This window comes from Cupressus sempervirens, chromosome 8, assembly GCF_028749045.1.
Source record: "Cupressus sempervirens isolate cs-2001-9-10 chromosome 8, ASM2874904v1, whole genome shotgun sequence".
Classification (NCBI taxonomy): domain Eukaryota; kingdom Viridiplantae; phylum Streptophyta; class Pinopsida; order Cupressales; family Cupressaceae; genus Cupressus; species Cupressus sempervirens.
Window position 1 is genome coordinate 486,765,198 of NC_143125.1, and position 15,016 is coordinate 486,780,213.

Genomic DNA, 15,016 nt, shown 5'->3' on the forward strand with positions numbered 1-15,016 from the left:
CCCTGCTCGGGAACCCAAGAGAATTAAACCTAACATGTTACAATGTTTACTGAACTATTTTTTTAAAAAAAGTTTTAAACAATATCAAGATAACAATAATGCGGAAGCAATATGAACATACACATCAAATACACATATGCAAATATAGATACAGTTTCAATTCCTCAAGAGTTCCTTTACGTTGAGTCACATTTAATAATTTTGAATTAATTAGTTTAAGTTCCAAGTACAATGTCTCAAGATCATAAAGAAGTAATAGATACATAATCGCATAAGCAAAGCATAAGTATATCTAATACAATGAAAGTACATCCACTAAATAACATCCACTGCACATGTCGCAGGGTATGTGAAAATAGATACAATACACTAGGATATATGATAACATATATACATCATCAGAAAAGAAGTCTCTAAGATAAGAAATAAGAATGATAAAGGTACATCTTCTGCAACGAACATCCAACAGCTGGCAATGTGAAGGGGGAACCCAAATGGTAAGAAGGCACTACCTCCCGACCGCGTGGTTACCTAGTCAGGCTTCCACTCCCACCGTGCAGGGAAGATAATGAACGATCCACATACGACTATCAAACATAAAACATTCCTAGGCAAGGTACCCCTAATAGCCAAAACTACCTCAAAGATAACACATGCTATTCAAGAAGATAAAATAATCCAAAAATAAGAACACTCAAACCAATACCGACACCACATAACCAAACATCATACACGAACCAAGTATAAACCAAATACCAAGATCATAAGATAAAGTCAACGAAAGATAATCATCTCAAGTCAAAAGCCACATGTCAAAAGTACAACATTCATGAATCACCAATCATCATCAACGAAAGTAAATAACCATAATAAACACATCCGACAATAGATACACCACCAACAATAAGTACACCACATCCAACAATAAGTACACCACCAGAGATACACAAAATCTACAGAGGAGACTCAGCTACATACTAGGGAGTGTCATCACATGGCTGCTTAAGTTACCCTGGACTGATCTCTTAAGAGACCCCGGACCCTCAAGCGTTGAGTTACCCTGGACTGGTTACTTTGAACCCCGGACCCTCAACATCACACATATGAAAACTAGAAAGCCCTCTCAAGAAGACGAGGCACTCTTCTCATTCCCATCCTTAGCCTATACAAGCACTCAAGGCATGGGTGGATCAAATCTCTAACTTATCTTTTTAGTGTGTTTCCTCACCATAAATTTTAATTACTAGATTATCACTTATTACATAACTTGCATTAGGTTACCCTGGTACTGACCACTTTGGGTCCCGGACCCCTATGCAAGCCACTCCCAAGTCACGTACCTAGACAACCTCTCCTAAGCACATAAAAACACAGTTGTGTCCCATACCACAACATTCATAAAGATCAAACTCGGTTCTTTAACAGGCAACCTAATAACAAGATGGTTCTCCCACCCAAGTACACATAATTTCTCCACAAGATAAACCTCATAGATATAATCTCCAATATGAATCACAAAACACATCACAACATCTAGTCCCATAAATAGTATCCAAGAAAACTCACAAAACCTCTGGTGTACATCCTAGACTGGTCAACATCTAATCAACTCGAAAATTCACGAAGGATAGACGGTACATAGAAAACATCATAGTGTCACAGTTGATTTGATTTGAAAGCATATAGCTGAGTTAAATGAAGGTTATAGTTTCAGTTCAACATACGTTTTCAAGTAAAATGTTTCAGAATTCACCCTTACAAGTTAACCCACTCTAACTCTAAATTTACCCTTACTGTTTTAAGTCAATTTCCTAAAAACAATCCAAGAATAATTTATTTAAATTATTAAATTAATACTTGCTGTTTCTCTCAAAGATATAATCTATGACTCTCTTTTTCTTTATTATAATCAATATTATAATAATTAAATAAATCTAAAAATTAATTGGACAAATTCCAATATTAATTAATTCTAATTAAATTATATTTAATTAAATTAATTAAAATATAAGACATTCACATTAATTCTAATTTCGTCACTAATTAAGACTTTAAATTAAATATTACCATAATTTAAATTTGTTGATTAATTAATAATTTATTAAAAAATAATAATGATAATAATTTCATTTAAAACATAATTGAAATTAATAATAATAATTCATTATTATTTTATAAACTAAAACATAACATATAATATTTCTTAAATAATAAATATTAATTAAAGAATATTACTTAAACTTTAAAATATATATTAAAATACAAAAAGATTGGTTTGAGCGATTTAAAAATCACTGGAAGGCTTTTTGAAAGCTGTCGGCCATAATGGCAAAGCCGTGCGGCTGCCTGCGTAACTACAGGCTTGTCTGCTGCCGCCGGCAGCAATATTAACTGCTGCCGCGGGCAACAGTCAGCTTGCGCACGCACGGCGGACAGGAAGGTGGTGGGGTGGTCAAAACCCCCCCCCACATATATAATATGTATTTTTTTTAAAATTTATTTTTATTAAAAAGTTTCGTAAGACATTTTTTTTTTATATAAAGAGTTTGATTTATTTTATAAGATTTATGATTATATAAACTTTATTAAATAATTTCCATATATATATATTTTAAGAACGTTTATGATATTAGCCTGATAGGAAGATAAATAAACAAATCGAACCCTTCGAATTTTCAATATAAGATTTTCATTTCCACCAACAAACCCTTTCTAAATTTAAATTTCTAAATCCCAATTTAATTCAAAAGCCCATATCCCGATTTATTTCCAATTTCTTTCAATTGCAGAATGAGGTTATTTAAATAGTTTTTTTCAATCCGGATTCACAGATGGAATCAAAAAGCAAAAGATGTAGAACGAAGGGTGGCAAGATTCATACAACGGAATTTGAGAAATCAATTTTCAACAAGCATGAAGAAGACAGAGATCCGAAAATATTTCTACAATGGTTCACAAACCCTACCTTAATCTGATGCTAACAATTTGGTGAAACCCTTGCTAATCCAAACCCTTCAAAGCTTCCAAAGATTTCTTTGTTCCCCTTCCAAAAGTGTGTTCCCTCAAACCTGTGTGTGCAATAATGATCCAAAACCCTCTAATATAGAATCTAATTACCTTTTAGGGCTTCTGTCTCCACAAATCAAAAATTATAATTATTTTATTTAATTAATTCATTCATGCACAGTTAATTTTCTTTTTAAATTAAAATATTATTTTATTATTCCTTCATGCACTTTAAGTAAATTGTTAAATTACTTTATTTAACTTTCCACTTTACTTTTAAGTTAATTTAATAACCTTTTAAAATCTCATGCACACTTGCTTAGAATATCTTTATTAAGTTCACATATTTTATCTTTTAATTAATCTCTTTTATTTTCAACTCATGCATAAATCATGCGAACTATAATCTTTATGATAATTAAATATCTTTTCACTTTTAATTTCATTTTTTTAGAAACTTAATTGATAAAATATTTATTAACTTAAATAACAATAATATTTAGCATTTATTTAAAAATGCACTCTAAATATATTATTATTAAATTAAATAAATATAATCACGTTCTAAATTTAAACTTTATTTAACTTTTTAATATATTTAGAACGTTTAATTTGATAAATATTTATTAACTTAAATAACAATAATATTTAGCATTTATTTAAAAATGAACTCTAAATATATTATTATTAAATTAAATAAATATTATCATGTTCTAAATTTAATCTTAAAACTTTTATCTTCAATTTAATTCTTTATATTTAATTAATTTCTCAATTAATTAAATATAATTAAATATTCAAAATATCATAATAATTTTTCATTAAATTAAATTATTAATTTAATCTAATAATTAGACTTAATTAATAGAAATTCATCAAAGACTCACAAAACAACATACGCACAAAGGACTCACGGATTTAAAAAGGGTAGACAGTTTGTTACGAGTCCTCCTTGTAGGACAAGTATTATAGGCTTATGGCTAGGATTGGACCTGATCATTATCTTCCCATTCTCACTATTTGAGTATTTGTAATAGGGCACGCTCATCCTGGCAATTCAGGGAAGTCGATGCCCGATTCCTGCAACCTGCATAAAAGACAAGCATGTACATGTATATAATATATCTAAACTAAACAGACAATGGCAGGGAGTGGTTCATCATGTAGATCCCGACTAGCAGGTGACTACGACTCCCTCCCCTAACCACATCAAACACTTCAGACAGAAAGATAAAATAAACACGCGCACCATACACATGCAAGTATGGGGTAAGTATAAAATCACAAATCTAAGATCAAATGCGTACATATAATAATGCATCTCTATCAACACAACATAATCATCATTAAAGACATCATGTTAACATTTTTATGAAAGAAACCACATTTACTAATTGGGAATCATTAAGATATCATTAACAACACATGAATGAAATGAAATCAACAAGTATATATGTAATCCAAAACATGAAATAATATCATAATATTGTAAATCCAATATCTCTAAAACTAATCAATGCATAAAATCAACCTAAAGCAAATTGACAATGATAACATAAATGCGAACTAGGGGTAGGCACTACAATATGGAGTACATAAATTCTAAGGTTTTGAAATGGATCTACATCCCTATTCATTAATTTTGCTTCTTTAGCAATCACAATTTTGCTCAACAAGCTTCATTAATTGCAATTAATGATAGGGATGGAATGTAAAGATTGACTATAAATTGTTGAAGAGTGCAATTTTTCAACGGAGAGATGAAACACTTTATATACAGAGTTGTTTATGTAATTGACTATATATTGTGATTGATAGTAACACATAACTTTATCTTAAGAAAATGATTTCTAAATAGTAAAGCTATAAATTGACACCATACATTAGAATACTCTAATTCAACTTATATAATGTAATTTAAAGTTGAGAATGTAGTTAGTACAATATGAATTAAATTATTGGTGGATATTTTCACAATCAATAGCAATTGTTAGATTTTGTATGGATATATATAATTTAAAGAAAATGGTTTCACACTTGTTATCCGACAAAATGTAAGGGTGGTATACATTTATCTTGTCCTTTATGCGATCTTCTCATACAACGATGGTCAATTAAATTTGTTTGAGCATGATAATTAAATCCATCATGAAAGCTTGACAATACCTCAACAAACCATGTTTTGTGTTGTTGCACTTGTGTTTCACATAGTCAAAATTCTTCCACTAGATAGATTAAATAAGCCCATTTTTGCAAAAGCAATAAAGGAAAAAGGGAAGAAGGAAAACTGAGGCGAAACTCTTCTATTGATAAAATAGTGAAGAGGGGTTTTTAAGATATTGGGAAGTTGCAAACGGAGGTAAATACTTGCACGATCAATCAAATAACAAAAATATGAAGAGCACAAGATAGAAATAATGAGTATATCTTGGCATAGTGTGATAAAACTATTCATCAAATTTAAGTACTGGAATCCCGCTAATTTGTTTGAACTTACCAGTAGTCTTACACCTGACATGGAAACAACGCCCCAAAAGGTTCTTTTCAGATATTTTGTAAATCTTAGGGATACAGAAAATCCCAAATAGAAATGACTAATACTCTTATGCTAATATTTTTAAGTTCAAATTGCTTTTATTTTAAAGTTGGTAGATTTTATGTATTGTAAGGTGTGGTATATTTCATCTTCAATTGATGTTATCAGATTAGGTAATGCTCTGTATTTCACTTTTCTTGAATAGTTATTTATTGTGTGGATGGCTCTTGTCGAAGCTTGCTGGAGCTTTCCAGAGTTTTAATAATAATAATGTTTGTAATTTTTTATTATTTTTCCTAAAAGATTTCGATCTTATTTTCTATTGCACTGAACGTGAGTCCAATGCTGTCCAATGTTTTGTTAAGGATCCAATTAAATATTATTTCAATGGATATAATGATTTTTTTGCCAAGTTTGCAAACGAAGCGAACTTCATGGCTTGCCAAGTTGCAACTTAAATACCAATATCTAAAAAGAAAAAGAAAAAAATGTCAATTAAGATTATTGTATCTGTGAGTTCTGTAATAATTCATTGAAAAATCGAAGGGAGAGACCATCAATTTCGCTCAGTCTCACAAATAGCTAGATCTCAATAAGATAAGGCTCAATAGCATGAAATATTTTTATGGTTTTGATATCTAGCAATGCGTTGTATAGATTATTGTAAGATGAATTGTATGAAAGTATTTATTTCCACTTTCAAGTCTAATTTAAAGAAAGAAATAGAAAGCTATAATATATAGATAAATAATTGAATTGATAATTTTTAGATGAAAAACTAAAACGAGTACTAGTAGAAAAGAGCGGAATTTTGCCCGGACTATCATCCACTTGTAAGTCTGCATACTATAAATAAAAACATTCCCTCTTTTATAGAAATTATCAATAAGGCATTTCCCATTTATTTACAAACTTGATTACATTGATGAATTTTCCTCTTTTATTACATATTTTTGCAGACACTTAAAGCTAGTCGATAACCTTCTTTGTTTGATAGACTTATACACCTTGTTTGATCACTTAAATAGGCTTGCATGCATTCTTCCTTGTCCAAGATTGTTGTTAGAGATTAAATGTAAAAAAGAACCTATTAATTGTTAATGAAAATGAAAGAACTACTAGTTACCGATCCATATATTTATCTTCTACTCATAAATAAAGAGAGAAGTTATGCTATCGGTCAATTTATACTATACTGGTCTATAAAATAAACAACACAACTAACCTCTCTATTTAAGAACTACTCATGGCACAATAGTGAAGCTATTGATATGGTAGTGTTAGATTCATGTTCCATTCCTTTCTGATGAAAGACAATCTCATGCCTAAGCTAAAACTTAGTCAGTATCACTTCTTAGATGATTCTTTATTAGGACGCTAAAAGTTTAGGCTAGGTGGAATGAGACCAAGTTTGAAGCATTGAGGAGAAAGTTTAATATTCAGTATTATGATAAATTTAGGTATTATCTTTGTTGATAAACCTTATAACATGGCATCTAATGCTATCGACAATTTAAAAAGTTACTTATGAAACATGACATAGAGCTATTCAAATTCATTAAACTTCTTAAGCATTTGCAGGTTGAGCTATTCCCATTTTTATGCTAATGAATCAGTTTCATAATACACAATGATGTATTTTCTTTTGTTAAATCATAGAATATAGCTAAGTGATCCATTAGTCTATGTGCATTTACTTTTATATCCTTTTGTTAATCAGAATCCACCTTCAACTGGTAGGTTAGATTAATTTCCTTGGATCTTTAGAAGTTTGAGGTTTCTTATTTAATTTCATTTTCAAAGTTTTAAGAATGTTGTATTCCATGCAATCATATTATTGATCTTGTATTATCTATGTGATAATCTATCAAAATAGTTAATTAATTGATTGAACTGTGATCTATTAACTTTCTAGTTAAACTCTTATTGTTTTATGCTTGCAGTTTAATATTAGTATCTTCGTTTCTTTGCTGGCTTCAATCTAAGCTTAATCTTGCTTGAAAAACCTTCAAGTTTTTAAATTCTTACAATTTCAAAGCTCTTAAGTGTATGCATCGAAGACTTCTCATTTATTTCACAGGCAAAAACACATTAGAGATAGAATGAAATAAAACCATTTTAATATCTAAATTAAACATTAAGGTGCTGATTTTTATGATCTATTACTTACAATCCTCTACATTAAACCATTCTCCTCATTTCTTGGGTAAGTGGAATAGTTATACAATGAATAATTGTTTTATGAGGAAGCTAACTGACACGGTGCAAGGTAGGATAATCCTTAAAGGAGAAATCCTAGCCCCCAACAAACAACCACACAATGAAATAAAAACAATAACATAGAGATTTAGATCCACACAATTCCAATTCTAATAATAAGATTTTCATCCAACATGCTCGGCTATAAGGCCTTCCGGGTTACGACCAAATACATCAACAATTATAATAAAGGTTCATCAAGTTCTCACAAGATCCATATCACTAGCTTGCGTAGGTCCGCAGCCTGGTAGAGAACTCCAAGAAGAATCTAAACTCGTGCTCACAAGCCATCAAGTAACCTTCTTGTTTCCCAAGCCACAACTACTAGCTCTATCAAAACTTTGCTCCTCTCAACTACTCATCTCCTCCATGTTGAAAAATGATTCTAGACTCCATAAGACCCTCTACTTAAACTAAACTAAGCCACAAGCGAGCCTAGAAACCCTTACATTAGATAAACACTCACTTTAAATACACCCTCAAGCCACAAGTCAGCTTGGCTACAAATATTAAATACATGAAAGTAAATTAAATACTTAGGATAGGACCTAAGTTTACAATGAATAACTAACTCATATGACAATATAAGAGTATGCACACTTAGACATTGGTCCATGTGCCAAACAACTATCCAAATCCAAGAGCGCACACACCAACTCCCTCGGATTGAAGCTCACAAATGCAATCTTGAAAGCTCTACTCATAAATAGGAACATATTACCAGTAACTATTAAAATGGCTCTAACTCCAAGATGATGACTCCAAACATCACACGGACTTAAGGAAAGGTTCCCCAATATGCCTCGAACAGATCCCCAACTATGCGAATCATAACTCCACAAACTTAAGCACAAAGCCCTGCTTACATAATTATTGACTTCCCTAGGATGCTCCTACATCTAATACCCTAGGTGAGAAGAAAAGGTGTTCTTAATAAATGGAAGAACATCTTTCAGGGTTCAACACATAAACCCCAAACTGGTTCTTCACATACATGTCCACCACATCAACTTGTGCACTCTTGCCTTTGTCCTTCTTCTGCAACTGTCTTCACATTTTTCTTCTGTGCACAATTGGTTTGCTTTCCACGTTGATCTCTAACCCTTTCAAAATATCCCAACTCAAGTTAGCTACCAAAACTCAAGTTTTTATTGAGCTCTCCATTTTGCAAAGGAATCAGGGAATACTTCCTGCCACCCTTCTCAATAGGACAAGGACTCACATTCTTGGCACAATCATGCACAACCCTACAATAATACTACCAAGGTCTACCAAGTAATATGTGACAACTACTCATGTCCACAATATCACACAACTCTTTATCCTTATACTGCCAAATCTAGAAATCAATAAGACATTGCTCTCTCACTTTCAAAGCATGCTCATCTTGTAACCAACCAATCCTATAAGGACAAGGATGTCTTACCCTCTTCAAACCAAGTTTTTGAACCATCTCTTTAGCAATTAGGTTATCAGTATTACCACCATCCACAATCACATTGCATATTTTACCACCAGACTTACAAAGAGTCTGAATAAATTCCTTCTTTGACAAGGCTCCAATGCCCTCTTACCAAGCAACACTCTTAGAATCAACAAATTATCCCCATCCTACTCAGGTTCATTCATCAAGTCTTCGACCTCTTGCACCACAACACTTCTTCTGTCACCAACCTTAGGACATTCAAAATATTTGTGACCTTCTTCACCACATCCGTAGAAAGTACCCTTAAATGCACCTTTATCTGTCATCTTCGTCTGGTCAATAGGTTTTGGCTCATCTTCAACAATTTGTTTGTTCTTCACCAAGTGATCCTTTTTCTCCTTCCCTCAAGGATTACCTTGATGTCTTTCCTTCATCCTCTCTTTCGTTCTCAAAGCATACTAATAAGCATCCTCAATCAAAGCAATATTCAGCATACCAACCTCATCCTAAATATTGAATCTCAAACCATTAATATATTGAGCCATCTTTTCTTTAGACAACTCTCTATGCCCAGACTGAATAGTCAGCTTGTAAAGCTCCTCTATGAAATCTTTCACAGTCATATCTTTCTACTTCAAATTTTGTAAGTTCTTAAACAACTCAAATTCATAATCAATAAGAATGAACTTAGCCTTCAGTTTAGTCACCATCAATGTCCATCTAGTGATCTTCATTTAACCTTCCTCTTCTCTATCTCGGTGTAATTCCTTCCATTATAAAGCAACATGTCCTTTCAGCTTAGTTTGTGCCAACCTCACTCTGAGTGGATCTTTAATATCCTCTAACTTAAAGTAGTCTTCTAATTCACCAATCCAATCAATCAGGTCTTCAGGATTCAAAGTACTTAAGAAATTAGAAACCTCCATCTTATGGTTCAACTTCAACTGAGATCCAAATCTATCAAACTAACTAGCCCTATTTCTGATAAGCCTCTCAACTCAATCAATTCTACCTTCACCACTCGATCCAACAACCTCAAAGTCTTCGACAACTTCCTCATAACCATCTTCGGTACCTATATGCTGAGATACAACACCTATAGAACTTATGATCTCAACAATCATGTCACTCTTCATCAACGCTAGCTCATATATGAATTCTTCTTTAATCTTCTCTGAGATCCTCACTTCCACAACATCACAGAGATCTTCAATAGCCTTAAGGTCCAATTGTCTCAAAGACATTTTCCAAGATCTTTGCAAACCCTTTGCAACAAATCAACTAGTGCAGTGCAAGACATGAGAATCCCCAAAGAAGATGTCCTAGCCCCCAACAAACAACCACACAGTGGAATATAAACAATAACACATAGATTTAGATTAACACAATGCCAATTCTTATAATAAGATTTTTATCCAACATGCCCGACTATAAGGCCTTCTAGGTTATAGCCAAATACATCAACAATTACAATAAAAGTTCAGCAAGATCTCACAAGATCCAAATCACTAGCTAGCCCAAATCCACAACCTGGTAGAGAATTCCAAGAAGAATCTAGACTCGTGCTTGCAAGCCACCAAGCAACCTTCTTGTCTCCCAAGCTGCAGCTACTAGCTCTACTCAAACTTCTCTCTCAACTACTCATCTTCTCCATGTTGAATGATGATTCTAGACTTCACAAATTGACCTAGCAACCCTTACACTAAATAAACACTCACATTAAATACACCCTCAAGCCACAAGTCGGCTTGGATACAAATATTAAATACTTAGGACATGCCCCAAGTTTACAATGCATAACTCATATGACAACATAAGAATACACACACTTAGGCATCAGTCCACGTGCCAAACAACTATCCAAATCCAAGAGCATATACACCAACTCCCTCAGATCAACACTCACAAATACAATCTCCAAATCTCTTCTTGTAAATAGGAATACATTACCAACAACCACTAAAATGGCTCTAACTTCAAGACGATGACTCCAAATATCACATGCACTTTAGGAAAGGTTCCCCAATATGCCTTGAATAGATCCCCAATCGCGTGAATCATAACTCCACAAACTCAAGCATGAAGCCCCTTGCATACAAGATTGTTGACTTCCCTACAATGCTCCTGCATCAAAATTCAAATCCTCTAGTGTTTTGTTTTTATATACTTTAATAGTTGTAAAATACACATATTTTACATGTAAATGGATAATGATTAATAATCAATGATCACTGATGTATAATAATGATAAATTGATAATGCAATGGACTAAAAGATGATCTAATGATTAATGCAAAGGAGATGATGTGCAAGTGGAAATGTAACTAATAAATATCGATGTAATGAATGCAAAATGTAAATTGAATGCAACTTGATGGAATATAGAATGTTAGTGACATATCAAGATGCACTTAAATGAATGACATGTTCAATAATAATAAGGCCACCTAATGCAAGATTAAATGAAAATATGAGTTTCATAATGAAACTCTAAATAAAATGTATTAAATTGTAGCGCATAGGAATCAAGTAGCCAACGTAGGAGGGGAGAATACACATAAATCTTGTCTCAAGAAAAGTGCAAAGAATCCTATACTACATCAATCCTAACGACATGATACCGAGTGATTTAGTTGTGTTCGTATGGGAGAGCACACTCTAGCTTAATTTTGCAGAAGGAATTATGCTTCAGGTGTTCTAGTAGAATAAATGGCAAGGTTTCTTTGTGTAGACTAGACTCTCAAACACAATAGAGATGTTAGATTGTGGTGACTGATCAGGAAAGTACTGTACATACTTCATGATTAGTGGGGTTCAAGGCATCGCCCTGAATTTTTTTTTTTTGGTACTATTCGTAGATTCGCCATTTGTAGATTCGCCACTAAAGTTATGGCTAATTTATGGACGACATGTCATAACCCTAAAGCAGTTTAATACTTGTATAAAAGGGTTTAGGGTTGGGTATTTTCATTATGTTGTGATGCGAACTTGCTTCTTGCGACAGTATTGAGCTGTAAGGGATTACAGATTGTAATCAGGTTGTAGTCACTGGATTGTAATAAGATTGGACTTTCTATTTGGTGGACGTAGCCCAGGGATTGGGTGAACCACGTTAAATCTTGGTGCCTTGTGTTCATTTCTATGTGATCTATTATTTTCTGTTATTCGTTATATTTGCATGTAGTTTTTTTATTTCTATCTGTGGTTTATCCTAACAAGTAGTATCAGAGCGAGGTTGTCTTTCAGTTATCCTTTGTAGGAAAGTCTCACAGTTAAGTGGGAGTCTCATGGTTGAGTGGGAGCAATGGCACATGAGGGTTGACAGGTTTAATGGGCAAAACTTCCAGTTATGGAAGATGCAAATGGAAGACTATTTGTATTAGAAGGATTTATGGAAGCCATTGGAAGGAAAAGCAAGGAATCAAGGAACTATGTCAGATGTTGAATGGGATCTTTTGGACAGAAAGGCACTCAAAAGCATTCAGTTATGCTTGGCACCATCGGTGGCAATTAATATTACAAAAGCAAAGATGACAGAAGATTTGATGAAAACCCTAGCAACACTGTATGAAAAGCCTTCCGCTTCAAATAAGGTATTTCTCATGAAGCGTTTATTTAATATGAAAATGGAAGAAGGTGGATCTGTTGCAGATCATTTAAATGAGTTTAATACTATTACTAGTCAGTTATCTTCTGTGGGTATCAATTTTGATGAAGAAATTAGGGCTCTCTTGATTTTGTGTTCTTTGCCTGAAAGCTGGAATGACTTGGTAATGGCGGTGAGTAATTTTGTTCCTCGATCTAGTACCCTAAAATATGATGATGTGATCAGTGTTGTTTTGAGTGAGGAAACTCGTAGGAAATCCTCAAGTGGATCTACATCAGGAAGTGCTTTGAATGCACAAAGCAGGGGCAGAACAACTGAGAGAGGAAGTAACTTTGAAAATTGTGAAAAATCAAGAGGAAAGTCAAAGGGGAAGAGGTCTCAATCGAGAGGACCAAATGATTGTAGGTACTATGGGAAACCAGGGCACAAAAAAAAAAGATTGCTGGAATCGAAAGAAAAATGAAGGAGATAAATCAGATGGAGACAAGGAGGCAAATGTGGTAAGTAACAAATCCAAAGAGGATGCTTTGCTTCTGTCTTTAGAAAGTGTTGATGATTCATGGGTTTTAGATTCTAATGCTTCATTTCATGCTACACCTCATAGAGGTTATTTCATTGATTATGTCCAAGGGGATTTTGGGCTTGTTTATTTGGGGGATAATGAAACCTGTCAAATTGTTGGAAAGGGAAAAATTAAGATTAAGTTGTAGAATGGGAATCATTGGATACTACATGAGGTAAGACATGTTCCAAGGCTGAGTAGGAATTTAATTTCAGCAGGGCAAGTTGGTGATGAGGGTTGTGTAGTTACTTTTAATGATAAAAATTGGAAGGTTTCAAAAGGTTCCCTTGTAGTAGCAAAAGGTGTGAAAGTAGGCACCTTATATCTTTGTACAGGTCATATTGTTCCTTCTACTTTGATTGTTTCAGAGAAAAATGAATGTTTAGGAACAATTGCTGCAGTTGAGCAGGGAGAACAAATAGCTACTATAGATTTTGATACAGCGTTGTGGCACAACAGACTTGGGCACGTGAGTGAGAAAGGTATGAAAGTACTTCATTAAAAAAAAAATTACCAGGTCTGAAATGTGTTAATATGGATTTCTGTGAAAGTTGTGTGTATGGAAAACAAAAGAGAGTGAGTTTTGTAAAGATTGGGAAGGAAAACAAAAAGGAGAAATTAGAGCTTGTGCATACAGATGTATGGGGACCAGCTCGGGTATCTTCCCTTGGTGGCTCTCATTATTATGTTACATTTATTGATGACACAACTAGAAAAGTATGGGTTTATTTCCTTAGACAGAAATCTGATGTGTTTCAAACTTTTAAGAAATGGAAATGCTTGGTTGATAAAGAGACTGATAAGAGATTAAAATGTCTCAGATTTGATAATGGTGGTGAGTATTGCAGTCATGAATTTGAAGATTATTGCTCCACTAATGGTATTCGTAGACATAAAACTGTTCCAAGGACTCCATAGGAAAATGGAGTGGTTGAACGCATGAACAGGACTATAATGGAGCACGCAAGGAGCATGGGGTTGCATGTTGGGTTGCCCTTACACATGTGGGCAAAGGCTATCAATACTACAGTATATTTGATTAATAGAGGTCCCTCTACTCCTTTGGGTTGTGGTATTCTAGAGGAGGCATGGATTGGTAAGAAGGTGAGTTATTCTTTTCTCAAGACCTTCGATTGTGAACCTTTTGCTCATATAGACTCTGAAAATAGAACCAAGCTAGAAGCTAAATCAAAGAAATGTGTCTTTGTTGGATATGGCATTAATGAATTTGGTTATAGGCTTTGGGATTTTGAAAATCATAAAATTGTAAGAAGTCGGGATGTCATATTCAATGAGAAAGTGTTGTACAAAGATCTGTTGTAGCAACATGAGAAGAAAGGAGATGATTATGTAGTGCTGGATGATACTCCAAAAGCTAATGTTCCAGCCATTCCTCATGATGTGCAACAATCGCAAAAATAAATACCACACACACTAGTGAATGTTAGACGATCAACAAGGGAAATTAGACCTCCACAAAGATTTTCTCCCTCTTTGTGTTCTATTTTACTTACTGATGCTGGTGAACCTGAAAGTTAGGATGAAGTTGTGCAGGTGGATACTAAGTTTCAGTGGGAGTTTGCAATGAAAGATGAAATGGACTCTTTGCTAAAGAAAAGA